At 45.9% G+C, this 16,142-nt stretch overlaps 9 non-coding genes across 9 annotated transcripts; all 9 read left to right on the forward strand.

The window, feature by feature from the left end:
• The first annotated feature begins 10,898 nt into the window (after window positions 1–10,898).
• Window positions 10,899–11,061, forward strand: LOC135002609 (U1 spliceosomal RNA). The gene has a single exon (XR_010203797.1). It is a non-coding gene; the product is annotated as a U1 spliceosomal RNA (small nuclear RNA).
• Window positions 11,062–11,730: 669 nt separating this feature from the next.
• On the forward strand, window positions 11,731–11,894 carry LOC135002418 (U1 spliceosomal RNA). The gene has a single exon (XR_010203614.1). It is a non-coding gene; the product is annotated as a U1 spliceosomal RNA (small nuclear RNA).
• A 152-nt stretch (window positions 11,895–12,046) lies between these two features.
• On the forward strand, window positions 12,047–12,207 carry LOC135002617 (U1 spliceosomal RNA). The gene has a single exon (XR_010203805.1). It is a non-coding gene; the product is annotated as a U1 spliceosomal RNA (small nuclear RNA).
• A 672-nt stretch (window positions 12,208–12,879) lies between these two features.
• LOC135002419 (U1 spliceosomal RNA) lies at window positions 12,880–13,043 on the forward strand. Its single transcript, XR_010203615.1, has one exon. It is a non-coding gene; the product is annotated as a U1 spliceosomal RNA (small nuclear RNA).
• Window positions 13,044–13,195: 152 nt separating this feature from the next.
• LOC135002618 (U1 spliceosomal RNA) lies at window positions 13,196–13,356 on the forward strand. The gene has a single exon (XR_010203806.1). It is a non-coding gene; the product is annotated as a U1 spliceosomal RNA (small nuclear RNA).
• Window positions 13,357–14,028: 672 nt separating this feature from the next.
• LOC135002487 (U1 spliceosomal RNA) lies at window positions 14,029–14,192 on the forward strand. Its single transcript, XR_010203679.1, has one exon. It is a non-coding gene; the product is annotated as a U1 spliceosomal RNA (small nuclear RNA).
• A 152-nt stretch (window positions 14,193–14,344) lies between these two features.
• On the forward strand, window positions 14,345–14,505 carry LOC135002619 (U1 spliceosomal RNA). Its single transcript, XR_010203807.1, has one exon. It is a non-coding gene; the product is annotated as a U1 spliceosomal RNA (small nuclear RNA).
• A 672-nt stretch (window positions 14,506–15,177) lies between these two features.
• Window positions 15,178–15,341, forward strand: LOC135002420 (U1 spliceosomal RNA). Its single transcript, XR_010203616.1, has one exon. It is a non-coding gene; the product is annotated as a U1 spliceosomal RNA (small nuclear RNA).
• A 152-nt stretch (window positions 15,342–15,493) lies between these two features.
• Window positions 15,494–15,654, forward strand: LOC135002620 (U1 spliceosomal RNA). Its single transcript, XR_010203808.1, has one exon. It is a non-coding gene; the product is annotated as a U1 spliceosomal RNA (small nuclear RNA).
• Window positions 15,655–16,142: the final 488 nt, after the last annotated feature.

The raw sequence follows: 16,142 nt of genomic DNA on the forward strand, positions 1-16,142 counted from the left end.
TAAGCGCCCACTATCCCAGTTTGTTGACACAGATACCGACACGGATTCTGACTCCAGTGTCGATTACGATGATGCAAAGTTACAGCCAAAATTGGCAAAATCCATTAGATTTATGATTATGGCAATAAAAGATGTTTTGCACATCACAGAGTAACCCCCTGTCGCTGACAAGAGGGTACATATGTACAAGGGAAAGAAGCCTGAGGTAACCTTTCCCCCCTCACACGAGCTGAACGAGTTATGTGAAAAAGCTTGGAAATCTCCAGATAAAAGACTGCAGATTTCCAAAAGGATTCTTATGGCGTATCCTTTCCCATCAATGGATAGGTTACGATGGGAATCCTCCCCTAGGGTGGACAAAGCATTAACACGCTTATCCAAGAAGGTAGCCCTCCCGTCCCAGGATACGGCTACCCTCAAAGAGTGTGCTGACCGCAAACAGGAGATTACCCTGAAGTCCATTTATACACATTCAGGTACCTTACTCAGACCGGCAATTGCGTCGACCTGGGTGTGTAGTGCTGTAGCGGCATGGATAAATGCCTTATTTGAAGGGATGGATAGCCTAGACAAGGATACTATTTTATTGACCCTGGGGCATATAAGAGATGCTGTCCTATATATGTGTGTATGCAAACTACCGGTGGTGCTGCAGGGCCCACACCCTTTTACTTGTCTTGTAGAGCAGCTCTGAAGCTGTTACAGTGCCCAGCTGCTGCAAGAAATCAGCTTGAATGCTTCAGGGGCTTGGGCATGGCCAACATGAGCCCCACACCGAAGGAGGGTGGGGGTGTTTAATGCAAACTTGGGGTTATCCAAGCGCCGCAAAAGACCGCCATGCCCCGCATGCCCCTTTTCTCTTTTCATATACAGATGAGGGTTCCAGCCAACTTTGGCCCACTGCTTGGATGACATCACCGTATGCAAATCCGTCTGCTGCAGACCTTCCCCCAGGAATGCTTGCAATAGTTGTTGCATATGGTTTAATGTCTGAGGGTGCTTCAGTATTAGGCAGCCTTCCGCCCTCCCATGTTCATCTGAAAAGATGTGGTCTCCCTGCAGTTGTTGTCCCCAGACGAGAGTTCCCTTGTGCTTCCTCAGTTAAATCTCCTTAACTTGACGAGGGTGTGCCCGAGCAGCCGCCCTCCCCAGCCCTTTCCCAACACATACTTATCTTGCATATGAGATCTCTTGATCATGAAGATAGTTCTCACAGGTTGAGATTCATCCTGGCTCCGCTCCCCGCTGGAGAGCGCTGATGGGGACAGCAGTGGGGCTTCAGCAGCAGGGTGAGTATGTGTGGCCAGAGACCTCCCTTCCCATGTGCAGGCCTGCAGAGTGTGCCGCGCAGGATGGGGCATGTGACACTCTCCCTCCCTGGGGCTCTTCCAGATGTAGCTCCTCAGCAGTATTTTTCCCGGGCTGCGCGGCGCTCTCCCTGACTGGCATCCGCCCTGGAACACTGCCTTCCTCAACGCAACATCAGCAGGGGGCCCGGGCCTCATCACCATCCCAGGTCTTTCTCATGTATGTATCATGTATGTGTGTGTGATATATGTATGAATCATATATGTTTGTGATCTATCTATCTATCTATCTATCTATCTATCTATCTATCTATCTATCTATCTATCTATCTATCTATCTATCGTATGTGTGTATATATGTATCTATCATGTATGTATGTATGTATGTATCTATCTTGTATGTATGTGTTCTATCTATCTATCTATCTATCTATCTATCTATCTATCTATCTATCGTGTGTGTGATATATGTATGTATCTATCATGTATGTGTTATATGTATGTAATACACCTTCCTCTATACATATACATACATACATACATACATACATACACACACCTATATCTGTACGTACACTGACATACACACACCAACATCTATACATAAACACGCTGACCCCTAAACGTACACCAACGTACCCACATGTGAATCTATACATACATGTGCTGACACCTGGACATACACTGATGTACCCACACCTAACATCTATACATACACATGCTAACACCTGGACGTATACAGACGTACCCACATTTGCATCCATGCATATATAGATGTAGGTGTGTGTACGTCAGTGTACGTCCAGGTGTCAACGCGTGTATGTATAGATGCAGGTGTGGGTACGTCTGTGTATGTCCAGGTGTCAGAATGTGTATGTATAGATACAGGTGTGGGAACGTCAGTGTAGGTTCAGGTGTCAGCGCGTGTATGTATAGATGCAGGTGCTTGTATGTCCAGATGTCAGTGCATGTATGTATAGATGCAAGTGTGGGTACGTCGGTGTATGTCCATTTGTCAGCGCGTGTATATATAGATGCAGGTGCTTGTATGTTGGTGTATGTCCAGGTGTCAGCATGTGTATGTATAGATGCAGGTGTGGGAATGTTGGTGTATGTCCAGGTGTCAGGGCGTGTATGTATGGATATTAGGTGTGGGTACATCAGTGTATGTCCAGGTGTTAGCGCATGTATGTATAGATGCAGGATAATAATCGCACAGCGTGCCCCCCACCAACCACAAACCTCCCCCACCCCCCTGTATGACATAAACACCGCTAATTCCACTTACACACAACAATTTCAGTTTGCGACCAGGAGCCGGCAATGTATGTGCACCCAAATGAAGCCACTGTACATGCCCTGCAGGCTGCTATGTACTGCACAGGTGCAACAAATTTAAATGCCCTATCTTTAAAATGGGGCATATTTTACTAAATTAAAAAAACCTGTAACTTTCTGTAAAACCTTAACCCCAAAAGGCACTACACTAACATCGGGGTGTAGAGTTGGATGTTGATCCAAGGCACCAACAGGCTAAAGCTTTGACTGTTCCCAGGATGCCTTGCACCGCCTCCTCTATAACCCTGCCCAGTGGCGTAACTAGACCTTTGTGGACCCCATAGCAAAATTCTGAATGGGCCCACCAGCACTCAACAAGAATGAGTGGCGTTTGGGGTCAGAAAAGTAGAGGGGAAGGGGTCTGACAGAGTAGGGGGCAGGACATGAATGAATAGAAACTGAGGTGTCCATTATATAAAGAAATACAGTATGTGTGTCTGTGTGTATATCACACACACACATATAAGGGAAATTCAAATGCCCTCAATTATTGCGCCCATTACACTCTGGTTTAGGTGCACAAAGCACCTAAACCTGAATAAAGTAATGGGCGCGATCGTGAAAAGACACCGTTTGGTTGCCCAAATGGGTCTCTTTGCACACATTTCAGCTTGTTTCCCCTGGGGGTAGCGAGCTGAAATAAACATGTCGCACCCGTTGGCAGCAACATTAGAATAGCTGCTGACGGGCACGATTGAGGGAGGAAAGGGACATTTGAATCCAGCCCATAGATGCAATGTGAATATGTAATTTGTACCTTCCTATCTTAAAATGTATATAGTAGTGTATACACTAAAGGTCTTTCCGAACCCCCTAATCCTAACATTGTAATTTGCTTTAGGGCGCACCTCCAATTAGTCTAGTGTTTCGTATTTTCACATTAAATACTTTCTTGCATTGGTTGGTTAAAGATTAGATCGTATATTTTTCTAGATATAGCTGTGCATAGTCTACAAGGCTACATGCTTCTCCCCTAACTAGAGATGTGCAGCGGGCATTTTTCGTGTTTCATGTTTTGGTTTTGGTTTCGGATCCGCAGTTGTGTTTTGTATATGGACGCGTTTTGGCAAAACCACCCTTTCGGGTTTTGGATTCGGGTGATTTTTTTTTAAAACCTCAAACAGCTAAAATCATAGAATTTGGGGGTAATTTTGATCCTATAGTATTAAGCTCAATAACCATAATTTCTACTCCTTTGTTTCCAGTCTATTCTGAACACCTCACACCTCCCAATATTATTTTTAGTCCTAAAATTTGCACCAAGGTCCCTGGATGACTAAGCTAAGCGACCCAAGTGGGCAGCACAAACACCTGGCCCATCTAGGAGTGGCACTGCAGTGTCAGACAGGATGGCACTTAAAAAAATAGCCCCAAACAGCACATGATGCAAAGATAAATAAAAAAAGAGGCGCAAGATGAAATTGTAGTGTGTCTCTCCTGCTCAGTGTCAGTTCTCAGTAGTACTATCCTCATCAGTGCTCAGTATCACTGCTCATTGTCTTGTGCTGCATTGTGGTGCTCAGTATACTAGAGTACATTACTAACAGTCCAGTGCTGCATCTTGCTGCTCAGTGTCAGTTCTAGTATCCTCATCAGTGCTCAGTATCACTGCTCATTGTTTTGTGCTGCATTGTGGTGCTCAGTATACTACAGAACATTACTAACAGTCCAGTGCTGCATCTGGCTGCTCAGTGTCAGTTCTAGTAATCTCATCAGTGCTCCGTATCACTGCTCATTGTCTTGTGGTGCTCAGTATACTACAGTACATTACTAATACTCCAGTGTCTTGTGCCGCATATGGCTGCTGTAGGGTGCTGTGGTAGTGTCCTGTCACTGTGCATATGTCATCATTCCAGTCACAGTGATATCTGGTATCTATCTAGTGGTATCTAATTCCAGACATTACCACCGTCTAATTCCAGATATATTACTGGCATATAATTCCACACATTAAAATATGGAGAACAAAAAGGTGGAGGGTAAAATAGGGAAAGATCAAGATCCACTTCCACCTAGTGCTGAAGCTGCTGCCACTAGTCAAGGCAGAGACAATTCAATGCCATCAACATTATGTAATGATTATACGATACATTATATATCATATCATTGTATGGTTGTAAAATACAACTTAAAAACTTTAATGAATAAATACATAAAGTAGCTTTTATGTAACCTTTTTAAACCTATTAGCATAGACCGAATCTCATCGTGTGTATAGGCCTTTAGTTCAACAACAGCATGGGACCAGTTAGTGTGTTTTGACCACTGCACAGCACCTGGTGTTATATAGTAAGCACCACTATGGCATAGTATACAGCATTATGGGCCTGATATGAGTGTGACCAGCGGTGATGTGGAATGCAGTAGGAGGTGCTGTTTAGTAAGCACCACTTCTATATTCACCATGCAGTATATTGTGTGAATATAGAAGTGTTGGCTGTGTTATGTATTAGAGTAATTATTGCAGCTCCCAGCTAAAATTGCAACAATGTAATTTAGTGACAAACTGCAGAGATTAACCCTTTCTGTGGCTGCTGCACAACCTCTATTCATATCGCTGAATTCAATTAGGGAGATGTTCTCACCCCGCGAGCAAGCGCAGGTATATGCCACACTTATGGTAACATTGGATTTGCAGATATTTTCTTGCAGGGGTGTTTCTAAACAATTTGGCTTCAAATGCGTGCCCCCCGCCACCATTGGCATTAAAAATTGTGCCCCTCCCCCATATATATATATATAAAAAAAACTATACTTGCGTGAGCGCTCCGGACGGGATGGGGGGGCGTGACCTCGCAAAAATGGGTATGGTCTCCATAAAATGGGCGTAGCCTTGCAGGCAAAGCTTACCTTACACCCCAGTTCTTGACCCTGCACCAACAGACCTCAGCCACCACAGGGAAAAAAGTACAGTAATTTCCACCATGTTAAGCCCCACACATTAATGCCCTTTGGAACATATTATGTCACTGACCACAATATCTGTGATACACTATGCCCTACAGTAAAGCTTCTAATTACTTTTACAAAAACTGCTCAATGCCAAGAGTTTCACGTGCTGGGTGTTATGCTCATTGCCAGGGGTTTCACTCTCTGGGTGTCATGCTCATTGCCAGGGGGAACGCAGTAGGAGGTGTTATATAGTAAGCACCACTATGGCATAGTATATAGCATTATATATATTGTGAGCACTGGTGATGTTGAGTGCAGTAGAGCTGCTGCTGGGTAATTACAATTGACTACAACCACCAATATATTCTGCTGCACCATATATATGCAAAGCTAATTCTGCTGGGTAATTACAACTGACTACAACCACCAATATATTCTGCTGCACTATATCTATATTTGCAAAGCTAATTCTGCTGGGTAATTACAATTGACTACAACCACCAATATATTATGCTGCACTAATTCTATATATGCAAAGCTAATTCTGCTGAGTAATTACAATTGACTACAACCACCAATATATTCTGCTGCACTATATTTATATATGCAAAGCTAATTCTGCTGGGTAATGCAAATTGAAACATTATTGCATAGTATGTAATTTTGAAGTACTTTTTTAAAGTTTTAAATGATATAGACCCAGTTTAATCTTTGTGGAATGCCTGGTTGTTGTTTTTAAGGTAATTTATTGCCTGGCATTTGAGGGGGTGGGGTGTGGTTACAGATTTCAATTATTGGTTTCACTTGTAATAGTCTTCTACTTAAGTCCAATGGTGTAGGCTGTGCAAAGCCGTTTGGCTGTGCATTTATTGATCTAAGCGTGCATTTTTATCAAAGCGTGATAAAATTGACACATAACAGCAGCGTTCAATCAGCGTTAATTTATCTTCAGCTGATATTGATTGTGAATTGACGTTTCTTCTCTTCTTGTCACCTACAGGTAATTACAATTGACTACAACCACCAATATATTCTGCTGCACTATATCTATATATGCAAAGCTAATTCTGCTGGGTTATGCAAATTGAAACATTATTGCATAGTATGTGATTTTGAAGTACTTTTTTAAAGTTTTGAATGATATAGACCCAGTTTAATCTTTGTGGAATGCCTGGTTGTTGTTTTTAAGGTAATTTATTGCCTGGCATTTGAGGGGGTGGGGTGTGGTTACAGATTTCAATTATTGGTTTCACTTGTAATAGTCTTCTACTTAAGTCCAATGGTGTAGGCTGTGCAAAGCCGTTTGGCTGTGCATTTATTGATCTAAGCGTGCATTTTTATCAAAGCGTGATAAAATTGACACATAACAGCAGTGTTCAATCAGCATTAATTTATCTTCAGCTGATATCGATTGTGAATTGACGTTTCTTCTCTTCTTGTCACCTACAGGTAATTACAATTGACTACAACCACCAATATATTCTGCTGCACTATATCTATATATGCAAAGCTAATTCTGCTGGGTAATGCAAATTGAAACATTATTGCATAGTATGTGATTTTGAAGTACTTTTTTAAAGTTTTGAATGATATAGACCCAGTTTAATCTTTGTGGAATGCCTGGTTGTTGTTTTTAAGGTAATTTATTGCCTGGCATTTGAGGGGGTGGGGTGTGGTTACAGATTTCAATTATTGGTTTCACTTGTAATAGTCTTCTACTTAAGTCCAATGGTGTAGGCTGTGCAAAGCCGTTTGGCTGTGCATTTATTGATCTAAGCATGCATTTTTATCAAAGCGTGATAAAATTGACACATAACAGCAGTGTTCAATCAGCATTAATTTATCTTCAGCTGATATCGATTGTGAATTGACGTTTCTTCTCTTCTTGTCACCTACAGGTAATTACAATTGACTACAACCACCAATATATTCTGCTGCACTATATCTATATATGCAAAGCTAATTCTGCTGGGTAATGCAAATTGAAACATTATTGCATAGTATGTGATTTTGAAGTACTTTTTTGAAGTTTTGAATGATATAGACCCAGTTTAATCTTTGTGGAATGCCTGGTTGTTGTTTTTAAGGTAATTTATTGCCTGGCATTTGAGGGGGTGGGTGTGGTTACAGATTTCAATTATTGGTTTCACTTGTAATAGTCTTCTACTTAAGTCCAATGGTGTAGGCTGTGCAAAGCCATTTGGCTGTGCATTTATTGATCTAAGCGTGCATTTTTATCAAAGCGTGATAAAATTGACACATAACAGCAGTGTTCAATCAGCGTTCAATCGAAGTGAAAAAGAAGGAAAACAGAAGCACACCAATCTAACAAAACAAAGAAAACTGAAGAACTAATAACAAATGTGAGTCACTTACTCCTCAGATCACTCACCTCCTGATTGTTGCATCTGATTACATAGCACAGAACTACCTTACTTGGACATTTCATAAACCATCCATTTCACCTACAAATGCCTGTATCTGTATTATTGTAATTTTGTTTTTTAAGCACAGCTGCACCAATGCAATTTTACCTGCAAACACTTAAAACATCTAACATAATTACCATTGCTTCTTAAACCTCTCACAATCCTTTCATTTCTTACACTCCAAATACTTTTCTGCACCCACTTTATCTACGCTTTTGACTCATTTCATACTAAATCTACACCCCTTGAGCCTACACTGCTTTTCTCACCTGCATTTCTGCAATTCTTCTGCTCGGATTGCCTAACAGTCTCCTCTCCTACTTCCACTTTCCCTCAACCTATTTACCTACTTAACACTATGTCAAGGTTTTCTTATACTCCCCACATCACTCAGTGTCTACCTAATAATGTATCTTTAGCCTTCCCCCCTAGTCTCCTCCACCTCCTCCTCTCTCCCCTCCTCTGTCTCCCCTCCATCCCTCTGTTTCCTTCCCCCACCTTTCCTGTTACCCCACTTTCATTCACCTCTGCCCCATGGTCCTGCTACCCCACAACTCAGCCCTGCTCCCTCTCTCCCTTCCCTGTCACCTCCCCACACCCCCATCCACATCATACTGACCTCCCTCCCTGCCCACCTCCTGCAGTTTCCCCTCCTAGCTCAGGCACCCGTACCATCACTACTCTCTCATCATCCCTGCCCTCAAAGTTAATCCCACCTCATCGCTACAGCAACCCTGAAAATCTAATTCACATCTCTCCCACAAACTCATACCCCCTATCCTGTGCCCTCTGGAATGCCAGATCTGTTTATAACAAACTGGTCCCCACTCATGACCTTTTCATTTCCAACTCCCTACACCTACTAGCCATTACTGAAACTTGGATTACGCCCTCTGACACTACTTCTGCTGCTGCTCTCTCTGCTGGGGGCCTTACATTCCCACACACACCCCGACCTGGGGGTCGCCATGGGGGTGGTGTTGGGGTCCTTTTACCTTCTAGTTACTCCTACCAACTCATACCACCAGAACCATCCCTTATATTCTCTACATTTGAGGTCCACGCCATATGCCTCTTCCAACCAGTAGCTGTCATTTACCGCCCCCCTGGCACTGCTTCCAAATTAATCGACAACTTTGCTTCCTGGCTTCCTCACTTCCTCTCTTCTGACATTCCCACCATTATCCTAGGCGATTTCAACATCCCTATTGACATCCCCACACAATCCCCTGCCTCTAAACTCCTTAACCTCACCTCTTCACTTGGTCTCTCCCAGTGGACCTCCTCACCCTCCCATGTGAATGGGAGCTCACTGGATCTGGTCTTCACTCACCGCTGTGATATTTCTGATTTTTCCAACTCCCCATTTCCCCTCTCTGACCACCACCTGCTCTGCTTCAACCTATCTCTCTCGACTTCCCCATCTCTACCTCCTAAGGCTACCATCACTAAGCGTAACATTGAAGCTATTGACACCACATTCCTTTCCTCCCTGTTTGACTCACTTCTCTCTCCTATTCTCTCTCTCTCATGCCCTGAACAAGCCACTTCCACATACAATGCTTCCCTTACTTCTGCTCTTGACTCTGTTGCTCCACCAACCACTATTCACCCTCGCAAATTAACACCTCAACCCTGGCACACCAAATGCATCAGATATCTGCAAAAATGCTCACGTACTGCTGAGCGACACTGGAGGAAATCACGCTCTAAGGCAGACTTCCTCCATTTCAAACTTATGTTCTCATCCTTCAGTGCTGCCCTTTCTCTTGCTAAACAGTCATACTTCAAGAACCTCATCTCCTCCCAGTCTTCCAACCCCCGGCGCCTCTTTGCCACTCTCAACTCACTCCTCTGCCCACCTCCACCTCGTCTCCCTTCCTCACTCTCTGCTCTTGACTTTGCCACTTACTTCACATCCAAAATTGACTCCATACGTCAGGACATCACATCACACCAGACTATCAGTAACCAGCCTTCTCCCACCCCTTACCAACCCTCCCCATCCCTCGCACCAACTCTGTCATCTTTCTCCCATGCATCTGGAGAGGAAGTCATGGCCCTCATTCGTTCCTGTCCCCTCACCACCTCCCCACTTGACCCAATCCCCTCCCGCCTCCTTTGCCACCTCTCTTCTTCTGCTTTTTCCCATCTTTCCCACCTTCTCAATCTCTCCCTCTCATCAGGCACTGTCCCCTCTGCCTTCAAGCACGCTCTCATCTCTCCTATTCTTAAAAAACCTACCCTTGATCCAAACATTCTCTCCAACTACCGACCCATCTCTCTCCTCCCTTTTGCCTCCAAACTCCTTGAGCGTATTGTCTACAACCACCTTACTTCCTTTCTTTCCTCACACTCACTGCTTGACCCATTCCAGTCTGGCTTCCGTCCTCTCCACTCCACTGAAGCTGCCCTTACAAAAGTATGCAATGACCTCCATGCTGCTAAATCTAAGGGACACTACTCTCTACTTATTCTACTTGATCTCTCTGCTGCTTTTGACACTGTGGACCATCCTCTCCTACTGCAAATCCTTCACTCCATTGGTCTGCGTAACACAGCCCTCTCTTGGTTGTCGTCCTACCTTTCTGACCGTTCATTCTCTGTCTCCTCTCATGACTCTACCTCCCCCTCACTTCCACTAACTGTAGGGGTACCCCAAGGTTCTGTCCTTGGTCCTCTTCTCTTCTCTCTCTATACGTCCTCACTAGGTAAGCTCATTAGTTCTTTTGGTTTCCAATATCAACTCTATGCTGATGACACTCAAATCTATCTTTCCTCTCCAGACCTCTCCCCTACTCTCCTCTTTGTCTCAGATCTTCCTCTAGCCTTGTTCTTCTTTCGAGAGTTTCCTTGTGCTGCCTCAGTTGGATCTCCTTCACTTGACAGGGGGGTGCCCGAGCAGCGACCCTCCCCAGCTCTAGCCCAACTCCTACTTACCTGCCAGGTGAGATACTATGATCATGAAGGTGCTTCTCCCTGGGCAAGGCTCACCCATTGCACTCTGGGTGTGCTGCTCCTGCGATTTCCCCAAATGTGGGAAACTTGACTGCATAATTTGTGTTTCCCCTGGTCGGCTCTCGTATAATTCAGATCTCTTTGTCTCAGGTCTCTTTCCAGCCTAGTTTGCTGTGTGTTTCCACTTCTCTTTTCTTGAGCCGCTCCCTTCTATGCCCTTGCGCACTATCCTGACTTCTCCCGTATGCTTAATTTGTGCCTTCCAACGCACAATGCGAACTACAGGTAGTGCTGCAGGGCCCACACCCTTTTACTTCCCTTACAGAGCAGCTCTGGAGCTGTTACAGTGCCCAGCTGCTGCAAGAAATCAGCTTGAATGCTTCAGGGGCTGGGGCATAGCCAACATGAGCCCCACACCGAAGGAGGGTGGAGGTGTTTAATGCGAACTAGGGGTCATCCAAGCGCCGCAAAAGGCCGCCATGACCTGCATACCCCTTTTCTCTTTTCATATGCAGACGAGGGTTGAAGCCAACTTTGACCCACTGCTTGGATGACATCACCATATGCAAATCCATCTGCTGCAGGCCTTCCCCCAGGAATGCTTGCACTAGTTGTTGCATTTGGTTTGTTGTTTGGGGGTGCTTCTGTATTAGGCAGCCTTCTGCCCTCCCATGTTCATCTGAAAATGTGTTCTCCCTGCAGTTGTTGTCCCCAGATGAGAGTTCCCTTGTGCTGCCTCAGTTGAATCTCCTTTACTTGACAGAGATGTGCCTGAGCAGCGGCCCTCCCCAGCCCTATCCCAAATCATACTTATTTTGCATAGGAGATACCATGGTCATGAAGATTGTTCTCCCAGGGTGAGGTTCATTCATTGCATTCTGGGTATGCTGACCCCTATGATTTCCCCAAATGTGGGAAACTCGACTGCATTATTTGTGGTAGTGGGGGACTGTGTTTGTTCTTTCCTCTGGTCAGCTCTGGTAAAAGTCAGATTTATTTGTCTCAGATCTTCCTCTAGCCTTGTTCTTCTTTCGAGAGTTTCCTTGTGCTGCCTCAGTTGGATCTCCTTCATTTGACAGGGGGGTGCCCGAGCAGCGACCCTCCCCAGCTCTAGCCCAACTCCTACTTACCTGCCAGGTGAGATACTATGATCATGAAGGTGCTTCTCCCAGGGCAAGGCTCACCCATTGCACTCTGGGTGTGCTGCTCCTGCGATTTCCCCAAATGTGGGAAACTTGACTGCATAATTTGTGTTTCCCTGGTCGGCTCTCGTATAATTCAGATCTCTTTGTCTCAGGTCTCTCTCCAGCTTAGTTTGCTGTCTGTTTCCACTTCTCTTTTCTTGAGCCGCTCCCTTCTATGCCCTTGCGCACTATCCTGACTTCTCCCGTATGCTTAATTTGTGCCTTCCAACGCACAATGCGAACTACAGGTAGTGCTGCAGGGCCCACACCCTTTTACTTGCCTTACAGAGCAGCTCTGGAGCTGTTACAGTGCCCAGCTGCTGCAAGAAATCAGCTTTAATGCTTCAGGGGCTGGGGCATAGCCAACATGAGCCCCACACCGAAGGAGGGTGGAGGTGTTTAATGCGAACTAGGGGTCATCCAAGCGCCGCAAAAAGCCGCCATGCCCTGCATACCTCTTTTCTCTTTTCATATGCAGACGAGGGTTGAAGCCAACTTTGACCCACTGCTTGGATGACATCACCATATGCAAATCCATCTGCTGCAGGCCTTCCCCCAGGAATGCTTGCACTAGTTGTTGCATTTGGTTTGTTGTTTGGGGGTGCTTCAGTATTAGGCAGCCTTCTGCCCTCCCATGTTCATCTGAAAATATGTGTTCTCCCTGCAGTTGTTGTCCCCAGATGAGAGTTCCCTTGTGCTGCCTCAGTTGAATCTCCTTTACTTGACAGAGTTGTGCCTGAGCAGCGGCACTCCCCAGCCCTATCCCAAATCATACTTATTTTGCATAGGAGATACCATGGTCATGAAGATTGTTCTCCCAGGGTGAGGTTCATTCATTGCATTCTGGGTATGCTGACCCCTATGATTTCCCCAAATGTGGGAAACTCGACTGCATTATTTGTGGTAGTGGGGGACTGTGTTTGTTCTTTCCTCTGGTCAGCTCTGGTAAAAGTCAGATTTATTTGTCTCAGATCTTCCTCTAGCCTTGTTCTTCTTTCGAGAGTTTCCTTGTGCTGCCTCAGTTGGATCTCCTTCATTTGACAGGGGGGTGCCCGAGCAGTGACCCTCCCCAGCTCTAGCCCAACTCCTACTTACCTGCCAGGTGAGATACTATGATCATGAAGGTGCTTCTCCCAGGGCAAGGCTCACCCATTGCACTCTGGGTGTGCTGCTCCTGCGATTTCCCCAAATGTGGGAAACTTGACTGCATAATTTGTGTTTCCCTGGTCGGCTCTCGTATAATTCAGATCTCTTTGTCTCAGGTCTCTCTCCAGCTTAGTTTGCTGTCTGTTTCCACTTCTCTTTTCTTGAGCCGCTCCCTTCTATGCCCTTGCGCACTATCCTGACTTCTCCCGTATGCTTAATTTGTGCCTTCCAACGCACAATGCGAACTACAGGTAGTGCTGCAGGGCCCACACCCTTTTACTTGCCTTACAGAGCAGCTCTGGAGCTGTTACAGTGCCCAGCTGCTGCAAGAAATCAGCTTTAATGCTTCAGGGGCTGGGGCATAGCCAACATGAGCCCCACACCGAAGGAGGGTGGAGGTGTTTAATGTGAACTAGGGGTCATCCAAGCGCCGCAAAAGGCCGCCATGCCCTGCATACCCCTTTTCTCTTTTCATATGCAGATGAGGGTTCCAGCCAACTTTGACCCACTGCTTGGATGACTTCACCGTATGCAAATCCGTCTTCTGCAGACCTTCCCCCAGGAATGCTTGTACTAGTTGTTGCATTTGGTTTGTTGCTTGGGGGTGCTTCAGTATTAGGCAGCCTTCTGCCCTCCCATGTTCATCTGAAAATATGTGTCCTCCGTGCAGTTGTTGTCCCCAGATGAGAGTTCCCTTGTGCTGCCTCAGTTGAATCTCCTTTACTTGACAGAGTTGTGCCTGAGCAGCGGCACTCCCCAGCCCTATCCCAAATCATACTTATTTTGCATAGGAGATACCATGGTCATGAAGATTATTCTCCCAGGGTGAGGTTCATTCATTGCATTCTGGGTATGCTGACCCCTATGATTTCCCCAAATGTGGGAAACTCGACTGCATTATTTGTGGTAGTGGGGGACTGTGTTTGTTCTTTCCTCTGGTCAGCTCTGGTAAAAGTCAGATTTATTTGTCTCAGATCTTCCTCTAGCCTTGTTCTTCTTTCGAGAGTTTCCTTGTGCTGCCTCAGTTGGATCTCCTTCATTTGACAGGGGGGTGCCCGAGCAGCGACCCTCCCCAGCTCTAGCCCAACTCCTACTTACCTGCCAGGTGAGATACTATGATCATGAAGGTGCTTCTCCCAGGGCAAGGCTCACCCATTGCACTCTGGGTGTGCTGCTCCTGCGATTTCCCCAAATGTGGGAAACTTGACTGCATAATTTGTGTTTCCCTGGTCGGCTCTCGTATAATTCAGATCTCTTTGTCTCAGGTCTCTCTCCAGCTTAGTTTGCTGTCTGTTTCCACTTCTCTTTTCTTGAGCCACTCCCTTCTATGCCCTTGCGCACTATCCTGACTTCTCCCGTATGCTTAATTTGTGCCTTCCAACGCACAATGCGAACTACAGGTAGTGCTGCAGGGCCCACACCCTTTTACTTGCCTTACAGAGCAGCTCTGGAGCTGTTACAGTGCCCAGCTGCTGCAAGAAATCAGCTTGAATGCTTCAGGGGCTGGGGCATAGCCAATATGAGCCCCACACCGAAGGAGGGTGGAGGTGTTTAATGCGAACTAGGGGTCATCCAAGCGCCGCAAAAGGCCGCCATGCCCTGCATACCCCTTTTCTCTTTTCATATGCAGATGAGGGTTCCAGCCAACTTTGACCCACTGCTTGGATGACTTCACCGTATGCAAATCCGTCTTCTGCAGACCTTCCCCCAGGAATGCTTGTACTAGTTGTTGCATTTGGTTTGTTGTTTGGGGGTGCTTCAGTATTAGGCAGCCTTCTGCCCTCCCATGTTCATCTGAAAATATGTGTTCTCCCTGCAGTTGTTGTCCCCAGATGAGAGTTCCCTTGTGCTGCCTCAGTTGAATCTCCTTTACTTGACAGAGTTGTGCCTGAGCAGCGGCACTCCCCAGCCCTATCCCAAATCATACTTATTTTGCATAGGAGATACCATGGTCATGAAGATTGTTCTCCCAGGGTGAGGTTCATTCATTGCATTCTGGGTATGCTGACCCCTATGATTTCCCCAAATGTGGGAAACTCGACTGCATTATTTGTGGTAGTGGGGGACTGTGTTTGTTCTTTCCTCTGGTCAGCTCTGGTAAAAGTCAGATTTATTTGTCTCAGATCTTCCTCTAGCCTTGTTCTTCTTTCGAGAGTTTCCTTGTGCTGCCTCAGTTGGATCTCCTTCATTTGATAGGGGGGTGCCCGAGCAGCGACCCTCCCCAGCTCTAGCCCAACTCCTACTTACCTGCCAGGTGAGATACTATGATCATGAAGGTGCTTCTCCCAGGGCAAGGCTCACCCATTGCACTCTGGGTGTGCTGCTCCTGCGATTTCCCCAAATGTGGGAAACTTGACTGCATAATTTGTGTTTCCCTGGTCGGCTCTCGTATAATTCAGATCTCTTTGTCTCAGGTCTCTCTCCAGCTTAGTTTGCTGTCTGTTTCCACTTCTCTTTTCTTGAGCCGCTCCCTTCTATGCCCTTGCGTACTATCCTGACTTCTCCCGTATGCTTAATTTGTGCCTTCCAACGCACAATGCGAACTACAGGTAGTGCTGCAGGGCCCACACCCTTTTACTTGCCTTACAGAGCAGCTCTGGAGCTGTTACAGTGCCCAGCTGCTGCAAGAAATCAGCTTTAATGCTTCAGTGGCTGGGGCATAGCCAACATGAGCCCCACACCGAAGGAGGGTGGAGGTGTTTAATGCGAACTAGGGGTCATCCAAGCGCCGCAAAAGGCCGCCATGCCCTGCATACCCCTTTTCTCTTTTCATATGCAGATGAGGGTTCCAGACAACTTTGACCCACTGCTTGGATGACTTCACCGTATGCAAATCCGTCTTCTGCAGACCTTCCCCCAGGAATGCTTGTACTAGTTGTTGCATTTGG

Source organism: Pseudophryne corroboree, unplaced genomic scaffold (assembly GCF_028390025.1).
Source record: "Pseudophryne corroboree isolate aPseCor3 unplaced genomic scaffold, aPseCor3.hap2 scaffold_179, whole genome shotgun sequence".
Taxonomy (NCBI): domain Eukaryota; kingdom Metazoa; phylum Chordata; class Amphibia; order Anura; family Myobatrachidae; genus Pseudophryne; species Pseudophryne corroboree.